General features: G+C 44.0%; 2 long non-coding RNA genes across 2 annotated transcripts in view; both read right to left on the reverse strand.

Moving 5' to 3' along the window:
• The window catches only part of LOC126941142 (uncharacterized), a 180,339-nt gene that overhangs the window by 58,080 nt on the left and 100,851 nt on the right, over window positions 1-21,408 (reverse strand). The gene's annotated exons all lie outside the window — the stretch shown is intronic.
• Window positions 4,648-21,408, reverse strand: part of LOC126941145 (uncharacterized) — a 29,630-nt gene continuing 12,869 nt past the window's right edge. Inside the window, exons 2-3 of the long non-coding RNA XR_007721104.1 lie at window positions 15,079-15,183; window positions 4,648-7,577 (exon numbers count right to left, since the gene is read on the reverse strand). This is a non-coding gene — a long non-coding RNA (uncharacterized LOC126941145). The remainder of the gene's footprint in view (window positions 7,578-15,078; window positions 15,184-21,408) is intronic.

The following is a 21,408-nucleotide window of genomic DNA, read 5'->3' on the forward strand; positions in this document are numbered from 1 at the left end:
TTTTTTTGGCTCTTCTTAACCTTTAGGTTAATGGCTCTGTCACTCTGATCTTACTTTGAGAATTAAGAGACAAATATGCAAAAAGTAAACAACATTAATGTCTCCATATCTTGCTGAAAAATACTGTTTTCCTCGAGGATGTATTGTGTTTACTTTTTTTTAAAAAAAGATTGCAATATTTTAACTTAGCTGCTGAGTGACTTTTACTTAAAGAAGCTTTTGAAACCAACTAAAACAAAAAAATTAAAATTTTATCAGACTTATTTCAGCAACTAGAAAAAAACCAAAATGATTTGAGCCCTTTCAGGATATCCTGTTCCACACCCATACAGGCAATTGTAATACCGTCTCAAGTTGGGTTATAACTAAGGTATGCCTGAGGTTATAACACCTTCTTTCTTTTAATTAAAAAAAATTCAGTGGAGGGGAAAGTCAAACCTCAAAAGCACTTTTCTGCCTTTTCAGAGCTAGTTCTACGTGTTCTAATTTTTACACAGCTTCTAACTTAGGAGACATGAATCTTGCAAACAGTCAACTCTCAGCTATTTGGGGACTTCTGATCTGGTCTGTGGATTATATTACTTTTTTTCACTCTCTTTGTGATTAGCTTCAGATACCTCAAGTGAAAACTCAAATGAGTCTACTTTATTACTTATTATTAGCCTGGTAAAATGTCTGATGGGAGAAAACTTAAATCTGCTAATTACAATGAAATGTGTGTGTTTGGGGACCAACTTTAATGGAAACAAAATAAGTCACATTAGTTTTTCAGAGCCCCAGTCTAAACTAACTGATGTAATTTAAACCTTAATCCATTCAACAGTCCAAAGACTTTTTGAATATACACACTTGTTAAGAGAATATATTTTAGCTGCAAACAAATGGAAATCTTTTCTAACGTCAATTTGGAAGATAAAAATAATTTCTGAACCTGTACCAAACTGATAAAGCATTTGATTTACATTTCAACTCTATCAATCTATAGATTTTTATATATTATCTCATTTAAAAGTCATCACAGTACATCATCCTCAAAAGCTAACCATGTACTTTTTTTGTTTTTAAGATAAAGATGAGGTCACTATGTTGCATAGGCTGGTCTTGAACTTGTGGCTTCAGGTGATCCTCCCACCTCAGCTTCCCAAAGTGCTAGGATTACAGGTGTCAGCCACCACACCCAGCCTAGATTTTATTTTTAAAGGTGGTTCATGTTAATATAGATTATGCTTATGGAGCAAAGCTGTATTTATTATATATATATAAAATATATAATGAATATGTAATATTCATTATATAATTTCGATAATGTACCGAAATTATTATTTCGGTAACTCACACAGCTATGTATATATATTTATATGTATATACGGATATTATATATTATACCATATATGCATATATTACACCATATATAATATCCATCTATAATATATATTATACCATATATAATATCCATATGTAACATATATGTATTTTATAATTAAGTTATGTTGCCACCTTAAAGGTAGCTTACAAACTATCTCCCATACAAAGGTATTTGAACCAGAACACAATTTTTTTTTTAACCAGTTCTTTTGGGTAGGCACAACTATTCCTCCAAAGGCTGTGGAATGTATTCCACATTTTTAATTAAGTTCTTACTTGTGCTTTCATTCATTTTATCATTTCAGATCAGTTCAATTGCCTTCAAATCCTGAGCTTATAAGCCTCTGCTAATTGGCATAGCTGGGCATGCAACCTTACGTGTGGAAAAGATTCACAGGAGCGAATTGAAGCATAGCGGAAGAGGGATCCGCCACTTACGTTAGTCCATTACCCATGGGACAAGGGAGGGCCCTATCTCAGGTGTCAGGTCCCTTTAACTAACACCCCTAACCTCTGCCATTGTTGGAGACAGACACTGGGGTGAGCCAGCATCAGCCAGGCTGCAGCGAATCAGACAAGCACAAGCACCAACAAAGCCTTCATTCACTGCTTCCGGACACTTAGTAGGGGCAAGGGCACATGAAAGGGCAAAAGGGACTGTGGCTATCAAGACAGCTGGGCTCAAGTGTCACACTGAAGCCAAAAAACTTGTACCTGGCACAACCGTAAGGATCAGATGCTGGCTGGGCATCTCTCCCCCACAGAGATGCCACTGTGCTGAGACGCACCACTGAAGGGCCTTGGGAACTATTAGGTTCCATGCATGATCTCTGCTCACTATGGCTGGTCAATTCGGGTCTCCAGTTCCTTGGCCACTGGGTGATATTTTAAGAAATATTTTCAATGTCAAGGAGGAAGAAAAGAGGCTCATAAGAAAGTCAGGGAAGTTGCCCTGAGGTGGCCACATTCTCTGAGCAATGTGCCTGGGTAGACAGGATCTAGTCTTCCTGAAATGCATGCTCCTTTCATAATGAAAAAATCCCTCAGATTTTTCTCAGCACTGGTAATTGCTCACATTTCTCCATTAGTGTTTGTGACTTTTTTGTATATGACTTTTGTCTCTTTTGTCCATCACTGTACCCTAAATACCACAAGCAGCACCTGGCCCATAGTTTGCACTCAATCAATACTTGTTGAATGAATGACTGTTCCAAGTGTTGTCATAGGCTCTAATACTTTACAGATGCTACTTCACTCAAATCTCAACAACTCGAATAACACAAATACTGTGTACACCCCAGTTTACAGATGAGAAAACTAACCAGAGAGAAGTTAAATAATATGTCCTGGATCACACATCCAGAGATGGAAGACTCAGAATTCCAACCTGAGTCATCTGTTTACGCCGTATGGATTCTTGATCAATTGTACACTGACTCTCATTATCTTAGAGGGTCAATAGTTTACACTTACTGTACACCAAAACATAACCAAACTTATTCTGTTCCAAATATTTCGTGGCCAGACTGATTTCCCTGCTTCTAGACTGTTCACTGTAAATATCCTGACACACTGAAAAGATTACCTTTAAGATTTGCAGTTCTCTGGCCACCCTTTCAGCTGTCTGTGTCTAAGTCCACCAGCAAAGTTGGAGTTGACCAATCTGAAAAATTAGCCTACAAAATGCAGCTAGTGACACATCTCAGGATATGGCTATGTTTTCCGTGCTGTGGGGAGTCCTTACCTTCACCTGGATGACCAGCTTGCACTCATAGAGGATGTGTGGTTTCTCTTTCAGTGTCTTTGAATGAGTTCGGTTCTGAAGACAGATGTTCTATCACTACCTCCAGAGAAATAAGTCTCTTCTGTTTGTGCTTACAAGTGGGCTGTGTAGCTAGGGCCTCATGGCTTACCCTCCACTCTATGTTGCAGCTAACGAGCCAAAACCTGACCCTGAAGTACTCACTCAAAGAAAGGGAGAATAGGCCAATGGCTGTGAGTGCTCCCTCCTGAGCCGATGATGGCTGACAATAGCTCTTGTAACATGGGCACTTGAATTAGGGGCTGGACTGAGACGGTACAGGCAGCAGAGTGGCTGTAAAACAATGTGATTACTTTCAGCAGTGATAGAATTGGACCATATGAGCTATAGGTTATAAACTCTATAACCCATTAGTGCTTCTCAGCTTTATCCATTTTCCTTATGAGGGTTGGGTTAGCTTTTTTGTTTTTTTCCTAATGGGTTACCTTCACCTTAAGGTTGTCTGTTTTAAAGTTTTATAACTATCTCATTTGCAGTAAACTTCATTTATGTTCCAGGAAGGAGGCTTGGACTTGGAGCAAAATAATCCAAAACAATACTAAAAGTAAGGATTATAATCTACCTCCAGGTCTTTCTTGAGTAATTGTCAGATACAGGCAAAGAAGAACAGGTTATTTTCACCCACAGAATTCATGCACCTCTGAAAACAATATGAACTGAGTAGTAACACCAGCAATAACTATTTGTATTTTGGACATGTTCAATGCATAGAAATTAGAGAAGAGAAATGTATTACAATGTAACAATCTATAGCCATTAAAATAAAGTATTCTGTCTAAAAGTTGGCCCTAACTATTCTCCTCTAGCTTTTTTGCACCAACTGCCAAAACATCTAGGAGAATAATTTAGAAAGTGAAGCCAGAGAAGGGCTAGAGTTGATTCAAGACCTTATGAAATAAAATGTACAGAATACAGAGAGAAAGAAACACTTGCACGCTCTAATCAAGATGTAATTATTTGTATATCACAGAGAACGTGAACTCTTGCCATCTTAAAAGTTGCATGTCCAGCTATGCCAATTAAAAAGAAAAATATTAGGTGTGTTTGGGGCACAGGAGCAGTTTTCTAAGGAGGGGTTTATAACTTCATCAGATTCACATAAATGGTTATAATGTGAAGAGTTTATATATAAATAATTGCTGTAGCAGAGGATTTAGTCTTTTGTACATTGACTTCTGCCTGCTAGTCCTTTAGCCAGGATGCCTGAATGGAATGTTTAGATTGCAGCCGGGCTTCCAACTTCTGGTGAACCAGGGAGATCTGGATCTGGGGTGAATAAGCTACATACCCTGTAGGAGAAACATAACTTCAAATGGGACAACATAAATAAACTTCTCCGGGTGTTGTCAAGTACACAGAAGAAATACATTTAATTGTAGCCTACTGTTGCCCTAAAAAATTTATTTCCCTCACCTGGCGAGCAGGTCACTGTCAGAGATACTCCCAAGCCTCATTCTGAATTCTTCTTTTTTTTTTTTTTTGAGATGGAGTCTCGCTCTGTCACCCAGGCTGGAGTGCAGTGGCGCGATCTCGGCTCATTGCACAACCTCCGCTGCCCGAGTTCATGCCATTCTCCTGCCTCAGCCTCCTGAATAGCTGGGACTACGGGCGTATGCCTGTATTTTATTTATATGATACGTCATTCCTCCTCCTCCAAAGGATTTGAAGATGCAAACCTTTGTGTAAGCAGTAGTTTCACTGGGCTTAAAGACAAGGCTAGAGCAAGGATCATAGCTACTTTGAAACTACAAATGTCTATGAGAATCAATTGATGGTCATGAACCCTTGCGGCAGAACAATGCACACTTGCCTCAAGTAGACTGTGTAATTACTGAGGATGGGTTTCTAGATTCTCATGACTCATCTATGTGTTCATGAACCTCATGTTCAGAATCTCTGCTTCAGATGAGGGATTCTCAACCTTGGCACTATGGGCATTTGAGGTTGGAAAACTTTGTTATGGGGCTATCCTATCCATTCTAGGACATTTAACTGCATCCCTGGCCTCTACCTAGCAGATGCCTGTTGCAACCTGTCATCTCATTTGTGATAACCCAAAGCCTCTTCAGACATTGAGACATTTCCTATCCCCAGTTGAGAACCACTAAGCTTCAGAGACCACAGTGGAACTTTATGAAATCACCTCCGAAGTAGAAGGAGGTTCTCATATGCTCCCAATGTGACCAGGCTGTCTAGATTGGAAAGCAGAACAGGAGTCCACATTTGGGTGACATTTTCATATTCATGTCCTCACTGTAGCTTCACAACAACCCAGTAAAATAAGTGACCACAAACGCAGTGAGTAATGTCTTAATCTGTTTGTGCTGCTATAAAAAAATACCTGAGACTGGGTGGCTTACAAAGAACAGAAACATTTCTCACAGTTCTGGAGTCTGGGAAATCTAAGATCAAGGGGCCAGCAGGCTCTGTGTCTGGCTGAGGGCCTTCTTGCTGCATTCTCACACAGTAGAGGGATGAATGCTCTCACGTGGTAGAAGGCAGAAGGGCAGAAAGGGCTTAAGCTAGCTCCCTCCAACCCTTTCAAAAGGCACTAATCCATTCGTGAAGGCAGAGCCCTCATGACTTAATCCCTTCTCCCAAAAGTGCCCCACCTCTTAATAGCACTGCAATGGGGTTTAAGTTTCAGCATGAATTTTGGAGGGGACACACATTCAAGACATAACAAGTAGCAAATCCAGGTTAAAGGCAAATCTGCTTCCAAATCCAATGTGCTTTCTAGGAAGTATGGTAAGGTGATTGGACTATAACTGGAAGAGCTGAAGTTTTAGTTAGGGTTCTGGCTCTTAAGCAGTCACACAAGCATTTAAACTGTGACTCAGCTCTGTGTTGCTCAGTGGGAGCAGTGCCTCTGTACGGCAGGAAATATGCCTCTGCCCGTTTCACGGGAACCTCACAGGAACAGATGAGAGACTGATGAGTGACAGCACTTTAAAGACTACCAAAGCCAGTTCAAATGTAAGGTGTTATTAAATTGAAAAGTATCCATTAGCCTATAAAAATTACATGGACATCAGCACTCTAAAATTGTCTTTATGAATAGAATCTTGAGAAATGATGACACTTGTAGAATATTAAAAACTGAAATGGCTCAGGGATTAGCTGTCACACTTAACATTAATTTCCTCTGAATAGTCCGGTAGAGCAAGCCTATTCAAGACCAGTGATAAGTGTTCCAAAAGGAAGTCACTCTAAGAAGAAATAAAGTAAGCTAACAATAGCTGACTATTCTTTTTTGGTAACTCCCAAGCCCTTCGTTGGATTTTGAGTACAACAATGATGCTGTTGGAGTAGAATAAAAATAACCTGATGTGGATCTATAAAGAAATGTTACATCTTGCTTGTGCTTAAAAATGAAAAGCCCACACGACTCTGTAAAATGGGTTTACACCCAGGTGAACCAGTGGTAGTAGTGAGTTTTGCCTCCTAAGATGGTTGGTTACTGAGCATGCCAATGACAGTCACATCACTGTCAAGGTAATTGGTTATTTCTACAAAACCCTTGGTGGGAGTCAGATGCTGTCACATCTATGGTGAGCTTCCGGGGTGAAGTGGCATGAAGGCCATCATCAGCCATCCAGACATCAGATGTCATCTTCTGCTCCCTCTTCCTAAGGCTGTGGCCTCTCCAGAATGATAATTGGTATCATTCTTACTCAATTGCTATTTGGAGCCCACGAGGACAGGAAAACTATGCTCAGCCCCAGAGGTCACTCGCCTGGCTAATTTTTCACTAATTATGTCTTAATTGTATTGTGTTAGGATAGAGGAAAAAAGCATTCTCTTCCAGAGTTTTATGAAGGTCACTGGACTTGATAAAAGTGCAGGGTTACCAGGACTGAGGCTCTTGACAGTGGTCAGCACAGGTGCGTCCTACTGGAACCAGTCAAGTAGCAGCACAGCTAAAATCCAATTTTGCAAAAGATGAAACCTTTTAGTGAGGAAGAAGAACAGCAGATAAGGAGATGCTAAATGAATGAGAATAGGTGTGTCACGGAGTGATGGACGTGCATCACGTTTTCTGACATGCATAGAAGACAGTACTATGGCACCAACTTTGGGGAAAAGAAAAAGCTTTATTGCAAGTCAACTGGCAAGGATGCAAAAGTGTAACTGTGAGGGAGACAGGAAGATGCAGGGAGGCATGATTTGATCAGATCATGCAAAGAGGCGGTGACAGGTGCTTGGCTAAGTCCGCACTGCAATGAAACGGGGCTCCTCTGCTTCTTAATTCAGTCCCTGCTCCTTGATCCAAGTTCTTAGGCTTCAACTGTGGTTGACGTTTTGTTTCTGGACAGCACTGAGGTCACAAATTGGGCATACTTGGTTCATCTGGGCAGGCGCAGGTTACCTGACTTGCAACCTGGGATCCCTTACAGGAAAAAACAACTCATTATTTTATTACATTTTATTTTGTTACTGACAAAGTCAAACCAGATTGAACTGGTTCTGCAGTAACAGGTGGACTTGACCCACAGATGGCTACAAAAGTTACAGAAATAATAACAAAACAACCTTGGGTGAGACTAGATTATGAGGCTTATCGAAATGCAGCTGGATAAAGACTAAAAAGGAACCAGTCTGAGCATTGTACAGCCAAGGTGGGCTGGGATGTTATTTAAGACTTAATGACCCAGACTTTGACGCCCGTCCTTCTATCAGAGTAGTTTGAATATATTGTCAGAGCCGTGGAGTCAGAACAAAGGCTGGAGGAGTGAGGTAGCACAGGAGGGTGTAGAGTTTCCACTGAGAGGAACTGATGGTCTCGCCATCACTCGTCCTGAAAAAGGGCTCTGTACTGGGGCAGAAAATAAGGACTGGGGAAGGACACATTAGGAGGGGAAATGAAGCCTGGAGTTAGTTTGATTTTCTGGTGAGGCGTGAGGATGCTGGGGTGGTGGTGCGGTACTAGCGTCAACGGCTCAAGATAACTTGGGGTTGGGTGGAAGTTATTCTCTCCATTGTTATTCTTCACTGCTATTTTTGAAGCTTCAGTAAAGTCTGATCAAAAGTGTGGCAAGTTAAAATTCTGAGAAAATAAGAACTTCCCCCCGCCCCCCCCACATTATCTTTTGTTGTATTTACCTTCTACCCATTAAAGCAATGATCCCCACTGCTTCAGGGAAGGACAGACACGCCAAGAATAAAGATATCAATGGAATGTGTGAGTGTCATTTTTTAAACTGATAACCGAGATGCTGAAAGCTGAAGATGTGTCTTGTGAGATAGAGGTTTTTTGAGGCATAGGACGGTTTGTAAGCACCAAAGACTGGGACAACTCATGGCCTAGTTAGACCATTAGGTGTGAGGAATGCATGGTGACATCTCAGCTATGTCCTGCCCAGAAGAAGAAAAAGTTCAAGCAGCTGATGCAAAAAAAATTCCAGAGGGGGCGGGTGCGGTGGCTCATGCTTGTAATCCCAGCATTTTGGGAGGTCGAGGAGGGCAGATCACCTGAGGTCAGGAGTTCGAGACCAGCCTGGCCAACATGGTGAAAACTCATCTCTACTAAAATACAAAAACTCACTGGGTGTGGTGGCGGGAGTCTGTAATCCCAGCTGCTCAGGAGGCTGAGGCAGGAGAATCACTGAACCCGGGAGGCGGAGGTTGCAGTGAGCCGAGATATGACACTGCATTCCAGACAGAGTGAGACTCCGTCTCAAAAAAAAAAAAAAAAAAAAAAAAAAAAAGAAGAATTCTAGGGGGAACATGAGCAGGGCACATACACTAGTGAGTGTCTAAGAAAGGACCCTGCCCTCTGACACCCCTGGATGATGCTCCAGGGGAAGAGGGAATAGCTAACGCCCGAACTGGGGGAATCACGGAAATAAAGCCTGAGAAGGCAGCTCATTTTGAAGTCAAGGGCATCCCCCAGCCAGCCTGCTAACCAAGCGTGGCTTGCAGAAACACCAGCACGGTGTTTTAGAAGAAAGGAGCTGAACGTCTACCTCCTCTGTGCTCTGAGTCTCTCCCAGCTCCAGAAGGGTGAGAGTATGGCAGAGTGAATTATTTGCTCAAAATATTTCCTTCCCGTGGAAGCTGTTCCTTTCCCTGGATCCCAGTGATAAGAGCTTGGAGCACACCCATAGCTGACGTGTGGCTGAAGAATAAACCTTTATTATTGTAAGCCATTGAGGTTTTAGCAGGGAGGTTTACGTTGCCTTAGAATAACCTAGAAATAAAAAAGAGGTAATATGCTAAGCCCTCCAAAAGCTTGCCAAGCCCCCATGAGGGAGAGCAAAGGACGGGGGGCTTGAGGATACATTCTGGTTATGGACAGGGAGGGCTAAGTGGAAACAGAGGCACCTGAGTAGACCTGAAAACCAAAATGCAGTAGGAACGCAGAAGTTTCACTAGGTGAAGCGCCGTAGCATTCAGTGAAAAAAATGCACAATTGGATGTTACATCCGCAAAGGCTGCAATCCCGAACTGAGCTAGATAATGGATAAATAGATGTTCCTTCCCCCGAATGCCTAGTTGATGCTTAGATTACCCACGCGGAGAGGTCATGAGCAGGGAAAGGAAAACATCCTGAACTTTTTACCCAGAGTAGAGTGAGAAATACTTAGTAACATCGTTTATATTCAATTGGCAGTAACAAGTTTTCTGCAGAAATGGGGGCTCAAGAACTAAGTGCAGTTATAAAGTTTCATTTTTACACACTTGATTTTGTGACTATAAAATTCACATCCTCTAAAATTCACATCCTCTGGCAGGTGCTGTGCTGTGGGGGATGAAAGGGTGGGGCTTTCTGTTTGCCCATGGCTAACAGAAAGAAGCTGAGAGGAGGGGGCCTCCCTCCCTCCTTCCCCCCTTTCCCCCGCCGCCTTAGGCTAGCCAGGGGTTGAAGCGGGGTTTCTGTGGGAGGAGGGATGCCCGGCTCCCCACAACATGGGGAGCACCAGTTGCAGAAGCAGCAGCACCAGGTGGAGCCTACGGCAGGTCCCCAGGGATCCCTCATCCCTGCAGAACACTTTGAGAGACCAATTCCTAGCAATCAACTTGATAGACTGGGGCCACAGTCACTTGGCTTACATGGTGATGCTCGCTGTAATTCATGCAGGGTCTAGGAAGTACCGTGCACTATGAATATGTAGAAGGTTTGACTTTTCTTGCCATTTACTCAAGTCTTTAAGACATTATAGCACAATTTATTTTTCTGGAACTCAACCTCCATTTCCAGCCCCATACTACTTGATGGTAGAAAATGTAGTCTTGGGCAACTATGGTTTTCTCCAGCATTTCAGGCCCAAAACAACATTTCCTCTGGGCCCACTTTCCCTTTGGGGTGCCGCATGGCCACAGACATCCCTCCAGGTTGAACCCTCTCTGATACATCCCACCAGGCCCTCCACCACAGGACTTCAGCAAGCCCAATGCCCTCTCTTGGCCTATCCCTCTCTGGGGCAGGAAAAGTGTTCCAATGATCCACCTTTCTTAAGGCACAGAAGACTCAGGGCTGTCCCTGTTGCCTTCATCCAGGGCTGCCCTGCCACAATCTGCACTCTACAGCTCCCCCGGTGGCCCCCATGCAGAAGTGCAGAGAGAGCTAGGGCCCTGACCACTTCCTCCAACCTCCTCCACACAGGGAGCCCAAGGTCCCTCTGCCCAAGGATTCCCAAATCGCACATTCTATTAGTGCCACCCCCATCCCTGTTGGCTCAGTGGGCCACCAGTGCATCACCAAGTCCCTTGTTTCTTTCCCGATGCTTCCCCCACCACTTCAGAGGAGTTTTATTTGGTGGTGAGAGGATGTACAGTAATGTTCTTCCAGAAACTTTCTGTCTTCACCCCACAATACTTGTTTTTAACTTAAAGGCCAAGAATTGGACGATGTTGTCCTCTAGTTCCACTCCTTCCAGCAAATGCCACTGGAGACTATATCCAGGGGCCTGAATGAATGAAATGGGTGAGGGTTATTGTTTAATAGGGACTATATGTTTGGGGCAAAACATCAATGAATGCTTCAGAACAACCATCACAAATTTTCTTCCTAGTGAATATTCCTCACCCTAAAGAGGAACAAAGGATCACATTTCTCTCTCTCTCACCCCCTAAACCCTGCAGGAGGTCTGGAGACTGGGCGATGCTTCTCTTCCCTGCACTGGGAGTGGATACCATGCTGGCTCTTGTCTCCTTTCCCCGCCCCAGGTGGTTAAATGGCACAGGAGCAGGCAGAGTCTCCATGCAGCTAGGCCTGGCAAAGTCTCCATGAGCGGCTCTCAACCCTGACTGCACAGCAGGATCAACTCGAGGGCTTTAAAAACTTCCGGGTCCCACCTTAGAACAATTCATCAGAATTGCAGAGGACAGAGCTCGTACATTTTAGTAAGGCTCCTCCACATACGTGATTCTGACATACAACTAAGGTTGCGAATCACTGACCAGGAGCAGGGTTCTTCATGTTGACACTATTACAATTTTGAATCTGGTGATGCCTCGTTGGAGGGGAGGGGCCTGTCCTATGCATGGCAGGATCTTGAGCAGAGTCCCTGGCCTCTACCTAGCTGATGCTATAACATTCCCCTAGTCATGACAATCAAAAATGTCTCCCGATATTGCCAAATGCTCCCTTGAGCATTTCCTGCCCTCCAACTAGGCGAGAAGCCCTAGCTGAGAAAGTGAAAAGCTGGCATTGGCTAAAGAACTAAATGATATTCTCTCAGTTGTCATCTGACCTTTGGGCTTCAAAAGGAGAGATATTTGTTCCCTGAGCCTAAGTTTCTACTGGACCAATGCACCCTCTTGGTTCCTACATGCCCCTAAGCCTGCCCTACTTTTGTAGTGCAGTGTACACGGCAGGTTCAGGCCAGAGCTGGGAGGTGTCCCATACTCTAGCTCTGACCTCTCCATTCAAAGCAGTCTTTTTACAAATCCTTGACAGCTCTGAAATCCACCCTGACTTCTGGCCAAATCCACTTTCCCTTTGCACACACAGTTTCTCTCAGAGGGTCTAGACCTTACCCCTCGACCACCAGACTCTAATTCCAATTCTAGGACTTCGACCTGGTCTGCAAGGCAGACATGCACTGCGTAATGATTCTTTAAAACACCGTAGAGCTCCTGCGTGTTCTCAGCCTCGGCACTACTGATGTTTTGGACCAGATAATTCCTTCATGTGCAGTTTGCATAAAGAGTTGTGGGCTGTTTAGCAGTTTCCCTGGCCTCTATCCACAAGAAGCCAGGAGCAATTCATACTCTTCTCTCTACAGATTGTGAAAACCAAAACTATCTCCGGACATTGCCAAACATCCCCTGGGGGACAAAAATCACCCCTGACAGAGGACAACTGATGTAGCATATACACTTGTACACAAGGCATAGGCTCAGGCATAGGCTCAGGTATTCAAAAAATGTGGTCGTTTTTCCTTCTCTGCAACGCAACCTAAACTTCCTTTGAAGCCCCCATTCTACGTGATAGCTGAAAACAGTCATTTTTAGGCCTTTTCAGTTATGTCAGGTAAAGTCAAGGAAATTCAGTGCTTCTCCCTTCTCAGTTCACATCTTAATAGTTTCTTCTAGATCCTGGGGCCTGGTGGGAGGGGCGAGGCTGAGGGGCAGCCTTCGACCTGTGATGGCAAACCCTGGGCCGCATCTCGCCTATTCATACCTCATCACAGGGCCCATGGGCTCTGCAGCAGCTCCTCAATGTAGCCACAGCATGCCCCCATCCCATCCCCAAGCTCTCTGTTGGTCTTCCTCTGAAAGTTTCCCAACAGAGCCTGGGAACTTTGGGCTGTCCTTGCTGTCCAAGGCCACAGACACTCAGCTGACTGTAACTGGCCTTTCCAACTTGGATTCTCCCTGACACCATCTGCTCACTGCTACCTCCACCTTGGCTGGTGCAGGCGAAGATGCTTGGAACCCTGGTTGCCTTCCCAGAAGCAAGCACAGAGTCCCTCTGTCCTGAAATCATGGGGCCTCGCTGGCCATTCTTTCAGTGCTCTCCCTTCAAGACACCCCATGGGCTAATCTCAGGAGGGAGGGCAAGACACCATGGGGTGGCAGTGGACGTGTCAGGGGGCTTTTTGCTTTTGTGTGTCACCCAGCATCCAAGCCCCCTTCCTATGTGACAACGCTGGCCATTTGGGGAGCTGGTGGAAAGCAGGCCCCCCACCTACCTTGGAATCCTGAGAGGTTAGACACCTGGGAGTCGCCAGCTGGTGGGCCATGACCCTCAGGACTTTCCATCTGCAGCCAGAGTCACAAAATGTCAGTTCCTCCTGCAGCATCTTTCAGTGACATCCACCATCCAACGCTGGCAGCGGGAATACCAGGGGCAAGTTGCTGCAGGCTTGGTGGCCACATTCTAACCAGGTGACTCTGGGAGGGGGCCTTGGCAGGGCTCTCACTATCAGAGTCTCTTGACTGCTCTCCATTTTCCAAATCTGTGTTTCCAGCCTTCCTAATATCCCTCTAATACATGTCTTTTCTCTTTAGGTTAGCCAGACTTCGTGTTTGTTATTTGCAGTCAGGGCCCTGATCATGGCAAGCCCCTGTGTCCCACCTTATCCCTTCCTCCCAGGCCGGGGGCTCTTCAGCCATCCAGGAGGGGCTGTGGGAGAGCCAGGCAGCTCTGACAAAACAGATGTTTCCCAAGTGTTCCCGTCTTGTCCCTCCGTGAGGGCTGTTTGTTTTGCTTTTCATTTAAAGCCGAGAATTTGATGTATTTCTTTTTGTCTAATTCAACTTTCATTTACTAAGATGGACCTGCTAAAAGACCTAAATATTAGTAAATCATATAAAGCATGGATGAGCTAAAAGGGTGTGGGTGGGTGTGGGGGGTGTACGCAAGTGTGTGCGTGTGTATGTGAATTTAGGGGCATATCAAGTAATACTTCTCAAAATAATCTTTCCATATATCATTTAATCCTCACCAAAAGCCCCCAAAGAAAACATTATTACCTTAATAACACAGAAGGTGAAACTGAGGCTCCAAGATACTAACTAACATGCCACAGATCACAAAGGTGGTAGACATTGTATCCAGGGTCCAAGCTCTGACTGTCAGAGTCCAGAGTCTATGGATTTTCTGCCACAGCACATTCCACTGGTTCCCTAGACCAGGACCTTTTCTCTCCAGAAACACTGTCCAGGGAGTGTGTTGGCATCTCTACTGTGTCTTCCTGTCACCATCTGCATCACCAGCCTATAGATCTCACATTAATCCAAGCACTCGCTACTGACACCCCCAGAATGGCCAACCCTTGACATCCAGGGAGCAGCTTTGACCTCACGGGTGAAGCGGTGGGGTCTGGCTTCACAGGGATCAGATGGTCTTCTGTGCTGAGTACCTATAGCCAATTCTATAGACGTATCTTGCAAGGCCCATGCATCAGTTAACAGGATCCTGCACCCATTTTGTAGCCGGAATAATGTCCTAGCTCCCATCAGCAATTAACGGCGCACACAGAGAGGTATGACCAAACCCGGCAGCCATCCATTGTTTAGTCTACCCATTTGGCAACATTTTCTCCTGCAAGAGCAAAAAGACCATCTGAGGTGTGTGTTCAAGTCACTGACACTGAGAAAAATCGTCCCTGTGAAAGCTCTGGGGCGCCCTGAGATTCCACCCATCTGGAGCAAAAGCACCACATTTGCAGATGCCTGTGGTTTGCCTAATTACATTTTCACAAACCCTTGGAAACCATTGAGTGCTTCAGCTGCACCACGCGTGTGGCTTAATGAGGTTTCGGAACCCTATATTATGAAATTGTCACAGGTTATTTGTCAGAAGGCAGCTGCCTTGGAATATAGCAGACTTAAAATTTGGGGTCCCCATATTTTCATGGCAATTCTTTGTAATTACAAAAATACTACATAATTCCAATTACATGCAACAAGTATTTTCAGAGCATTCATTTCAAACACACCTGAGTTTTCAAATTTTTGTGGAAATCTGAGCATTTGTTATTTCTCTTGAGGAACATCCTTGAGGGAGTGAAAAGTAATAGGCACTGTTACCCTTATCCTGAGATCTGAAAAAGAAATAATGGTTTCCTAATATACAAGAGACCTTGAAATCAATTGATCTGTATTTATTTCTTTTCCTTGTAGCTGTATTAACTACTGTATACTCTAATGCTTACCCTTGTCACAAATTGTTTTTATCCTACTCTTTGCATTGATTACTTTTAAAGTGTATTTAATGTAAGCACTATCATCACTTGGTTATTATGGGATTGATGATATCATGAGTGGATTATTCTTGCCCTTTCCTGGTAGGTTATTTCTCCTCCCTTATTTCTCTTTCTGGCTCCTTGCTTTGTAATCCCGCTGTTGCTAATTATGAATTCTCTACACCAACTGGAGCATAACCACAGCCCCTACAGTCCCCGCTTAGGCCTAATAACACTCCTCTTGCCGAGTGGGCCTCCAGTCACCTGGGGCCACCAGGCCTCACTTAGAGCCTGGGCTCAGCCTCTCCAGGTGTCAGGAACTCTCACCCGTAGCAAGTGGGGCCCAGAAAGCAACTTCTATCATGCTTTGTCCAAAGGCCAAATGGCCTGGGGGTTAGCAAAAGCTCATTATTTAGAGAGCTTCTTGATCTTTAGGGGAGGGGTATGTGATTGTCCAAATTCCTTCTTTGTCCTGCCCTAGGGAGAACACAACCTGCACGCTAGAAAATAATGAAATTAATTTATTATTCATGTGCACTGTACAGAATTTGGAAAATGCAGAAAAATAAACACATACACAAAATATTTGTAACGACGTAAACCAGAGATAAACCCAGGCTTTACCCTCTGTATATATGTCTATATATATTTAATGAAAAGGGATTACATCGTTATACTATTTTGTTGGCTGATTTTTAAAATTAACAACATATTATTCATATTTTCACATGCCATGGAACATTATGCCAGATGACTGCTAAGTAGTATACTGTATAACTATATCATTAGATGTAATACTTAACCAATCTAACATGGCCTGTTTAGGATGAATTTTTTTACTGTAAATTATGTGTAATATAAAAAGATTTCCAAGGATATTTGTGCATATCTACTTATTTCCTTATCATATAAATATTTTTATAGATCATATTTATACGATAATTTTCTTTTTTTTTTTTTTTTGAGACAGTCTTGCTCTGTCATCCAGGCTGGAGTGCAGTAGCACGATCTCAGTTCACTGCAAACTCCACCTCCCAGGTTCACACCATTCTCCTGCCTCAGCCTCCCGAGTAACTGGGACTACAGGTGCCCGCCACCTCGCCCGGCTAATTTTTTGTATTTTTAGTGGAGATGGAGTTTCACCGTGTTAGCCAGGATGGTCTCGATCTCCTGATTTGGTGATCCGCCCACCTTGGCCTCCCAAAGTGCTGGGATTATAGGCGTGAGCCACCGCCCCCGGCCTATACGATAATTTTCTAGAATTGGAATTGCTGCATCAGAAAATAAGTTTTAAAGTGAGGACTGGCTTCTTGACCTGGTTCTACCAGTTCTGCTCCTGGTGGCTAGGTCCTCCTACTGCTATTTTCTGCTACTAACACCACGTTGAGCAGAGTTGTATGGAGGTGCCAGGTTGCTCACCCCCATTTCTGGAGCTGCAGCCAAAAGATCTGCATAGCTCATCTTCTCCATGGCAATGCTTAGGAGCAGAGACGTTCATGAACCACCCAAGCTTCCATGGTCCATAACCCTGTTGAGTTAAATATGTACCTGGGGTTTGTTTTAATGTCAGGTATGGTAAGACAGCAGACGCAGAAATGACTGTTGTGAGGAAGGAAGTTTACACTCACAGATCCCCACAGGCATGGGGCATTTTAAGCTCCGCCATGCCGGAAAGACCAGGGATGGTCAGGAAATAAGAGAATGTGGGCACCGTGTGCCTGGGACTTTTACTGGGATTAACGAGGGAAGGAACAAGCGAGGCAGGGTAAGTAAGCTGAGTAAACTTAGTATTGGATACTTTAAATTATTTGAGTGACCCAGTGCTATAAGGGTGGTCCCTAGTTGTCAGGTCCCCCACCCTGGGGTGACAGGGAGCAGGGGGAAGATTGGTTTGGCGTGTGAGAGTTTGATGAAAGGGCTGGTTGGGGGTGTGATCTCTAGACTGGTTGGTTTATCAAAAACACGCTCACAGGGGAATTATTTGCTGTTTCTAGGAATTGGGTAGCCCTGGAAGGGACAGTCTCTCCAACATCAAAGCCCCAAATGCCAGAGTATCAAGAATACAGAAAATAGAGTTTAACCCTCTATCTACACGGAGCCTCTGCTCAGAACTCCCAAGTCCACTGCACCATTTCCTCTTTGGATGACAGCTTCCTTTGGAAACAGGTATTCACTAGAATTGAATTAGAATTTTGCTAGCCTCTCCTGCCTGATTACAGCTCCTCACTCCCAGAACTCCTAGCAGCTGGCACTAGACTCATCTGCCTGTAACACGCCCCTGAAGCCTCCTGACACCCAGAATGAGTTCCTATCAGAGTCAGCCTCCAGCTTACAGAAGAACAGCTATGACTGCTGAATTTGCTTCTGTGTCGGTTCACCTAACACTAAGCAAAAAAAAGCTAAAACACCCAAGATCAAAACAGGTTTCCTTACTTGCAGCACCCTCTATGTAGAGGTCTCCTGGGGGAGAGGCTGAAATTCTTGGCAAGATCCCATTTATGAATTAGCTGTGGATCTGAAATGCCCCTGCACCCATATCTCTTCATTAGTATGGAATCAAATATTGCTTCTAATTATGGAATGAATGTTTTTTAAAAGACAGAAGAAAATGAGTTTTATCACAATCCTTGTTATTTCTCTTTTGTAGGGAAAATCTAAAATTGGATCAAAAAGAAACAGAACTGTGAGCTTCCGACAGTTCTTCTTGTGATTGGATTACTAAATATTATTATTTCTATTCATAGTTTACATTGCTGCTGATAGAGCTGCTATTACCGGAAAACAAAAACACAACAAAAACCCTTTGAAATCTTCTTCGGCAAATTCTCTCAATAGGTAGGCGTCTTCCTATCTACTCTCAATTCTTTTCTGAGAGGTCGGCTAATTTTACCTTTTAAAATCATTGATATTTAAATCCAGTTTTTTTTTTTTTAATGTTTATCTACTTGCCAAGAATTGTCCAATCTTTTCTTGAGCACATCAGTAAAAATGTTCTTCTCTATTGTTGAGGCCGCAACTGTTCTCTGTAGCTGGAAATTGCCCCACTGGGGAGATAGGGGTACCCTCCCCTTCATGGGCAGCCCCTGCATTTTATCTTTCTTTGTGAGCTGTGTTTGTTCCTGCATCACCTGACTCCCCTCCCATCTGTGTGCTGGAGCTCAGGGTTTCCTGTGTAATCAGCCTTCCCAAGTGCCCCCGTGCGCTTCCCGAGCGCGGCAGCCTCGGACCTGGGGGAGACGTCAGTACCATGGCTCCAGGGAGGATGCTGCTCATCAGCCCTCTCAGAGCTAGCAACTCAAACACTTGCCCCTTCGTGAACAGGCAACAGGTGAGCAGGCCTCAGAAGCCCCAGCAGCCCGTGGGGCCCTGATAGAGCTCTTCTCACTGTTCACTGATGTCTCACTGCGTGCCAGGCTGCCCTGGAGTTTCATTGACGTGTACCACATAGGCACCATTTGTCTTTCCAAGGCCCTAGAAATCTACTGCTTGTTCTGTTCCAGCCCTGCAGGCCAGGCGCTGGGCTGGAGCCATCTCTGTGGCTCCCTTCCCACCACCGCATGTAAATCAGAGCATCCAAGGAGCAGCAGAGACCATTTTAAGCAGTCTCTGGAAGCTGGATTTTGATGTAGTAATGTCCTTGTCAGAGATCAGCATCTCTTGTCCTTTTTTACACAGGTGAAAAATTCTAAGAACGGTAGCCCCAAGAAAGCTTCTCTTTCTCCCTGCCCCTGCCAATATTCCCCTGGATGGCTGGTGTCTCTTCTGAGCCCGACGCCGCACACTGGGGCCGCCCCTGCGGGCTTGCTCTGTTCCTTTGATGGCCACAGGAATGTAGATTCCTGTCTGTTTCAGCTGAGCTCTCTCTACAGACTTTTCTAAACTGTTAAATGCTGAACTCTAGCCAGCATGATGCCGTTTCATTTTGCTTCAGCCCAGACCCAAAATACTAAAGCTCCTACAAAGACATTCAGACTGTGTTTCAGAAAGGAGAGAAATAAATACAAGTTTTAGATCACTTTGCAGGAGTGAAACTTAGATCTTTGCAAAGTCAGTATTGACCTGTGTTTAGAATGGGTTGAAAGATAAAACAAACTGGATTCGACTACTGAAAATATTACAAAAAGTCTCAGACATGCCATCATTCAGAGTTTCTAAAATGGCAGGGATAGGGCTTTAATAGGATTTCTCCCCACTTTTAAAATGGGTATGGTCATGCCAAAAGGAAAAATGTGAGAGCAGGATCACATCTTCTATCCCATGTGACCGTCTCTTTCTTCACAATTATCTTCATATTTGGCTCTGTGAACACCCACAGCAATCATGTCAGCTGCTGGTTCTGCAGTAAAAAATGTTCCGCATGGGTTTCAGTTGTAAACAGGTCATCCATCTCCCATGTGGTCAGAAACGGGTGTTCTCCCAAATTTGTACAAGGCTTGTTTCTCTGTCTCCAAAAGAATCTACATGCTCAGAGAAATCTCTCTGGCTCATCTGCCGAGTGTACGGAATTGCACACGCATGGAAACAGAACATATTTTATCCAAGCAGGTAAGTGATATTCAGGGGCCTGTGCCCAGGCAGGAAGGGAGTAGAACACCCTTCATGGGATTGAGGGTTTGTTGTAACATTTTGTTTCCTATTCTATGGTTTGGGAAAAAGAGTGGGCAAAAACGGATTACAGGAGGACGCCTGCTTTTCTGGAGCTCACTTGTTTGTTGCCTTGCAATGCAGAATAACTTTCGTTTGTTTGGGGAAATGGGAACCAAAGACTGGAAACCTGGCTTTTGCAGGCCTCTTTTGAAACATGGAAGGCCTCTTCAACTTCTGAAGGTTTAGGAAGGGGCATTCTTGTCTTTATCACCCAACCAACCTGGCCTGTAGGTGTTTTTTGATCTGACATCCTTATTTCTTTATAGTTTGTTTGGACTCTGGGCTCAGTAGTGCTCTGCTGAGGACATTCGTATCCATGTATCCAGGAAGTAGAGCAGTTGGCATTTTGAACAAAGGGCTTGAATACAAAACAAAACACATATTTTTGGACAGGTAAGGTGGCTCACACTTGTAATCTCAGCACTTTGAGAGACAGAGGCAGGAGGATCCCTTCACCCCAAGAGTTTCAGACTAGCCTGGACAAAAAATTTTAAAACATTAGCCAGTTGTGATAGCACATGCCCTGTAGTCCCAGCTACTTGGGAGGCTGAGGTGGGAGGATTGGTTTAGGAGGATTGGGAGGTTGAAGCTTCAGTGAGCTGCGATCGCACCACTGCACTCCAGCCAGGGTGACAGAACGAGACCCTGTTTCAAATACCCCAAAACCACGTATTTTCTAAACCTATGTGGCTGTGATAACCTACTTTATTATAGCATATTCCGCTTTTCTTTTTTTCCTAATAAGAAATGTGTTGAATACTGGTGTTCTTTTTTATGATTTGTTTAAAAATTTTCAAATTCAACAAATCATTAATATTTAAATAATACACTAAAATTGATGAGATATACTTCGTCAGAAGGTAGGCATGTGACTCCATAAATTTGGTTTTCTCTAGGCATTGAGTGAAGTGCATCATTGCTACTTGGGGAATTACAGTGATTCACATTCTGTGGGAATACGCTTGAGCAGAGGTCCCTCTCTGGCCAGGACATACACAGTGTGCCTGGTTAGGGATGTGGGCTCACAGGCTGAGCTTTGAAATGACCACTCGCTGTGGAGAGTGGCAGCTTTGCCTGGCTGAGTACTGAGACCCCATCAAGAAACCAAAGGCAGCTGAAGGCAGGGGCTCACATGTGATTGATGCACAAATTTTAAAGAGGGGTTAAAGAGTTTCAAAATGTTCAGTAATGGATAGGATAGACTATTTCTTTTACGAACTTCCTCATAGCTCCCCATCTCCTTTTCATGTTTCCTGATTCAGTCTAAATTTGGAATGGTATAAAGACAAAAGAGGGAAAGAAAGTATGTCTAATACTTGGATGGTATTTTGACAGTTAATTCTCCACAGATACCTGGGCTGTCCGTCTGGCTTCACTTCACAATATCCTCTGAAGAGCGACTCACCAAGACCATCATTTTACAAGATAACATAGAAT

Source organism: Macaca thibetana, chromosome 18 (genome assembly GCF_024542745.1).
Source record: "Macaca thibetana thibetana isolate TM-01 chromosome 18, ASM2454274v1, whole genome shotgun sequence".
Lineage (NCBI taxonomy): Eukaryota > Metazoa > Chordata > Mammalia > Primates > Cercopithecidae > Macaca > Macaca thibetana.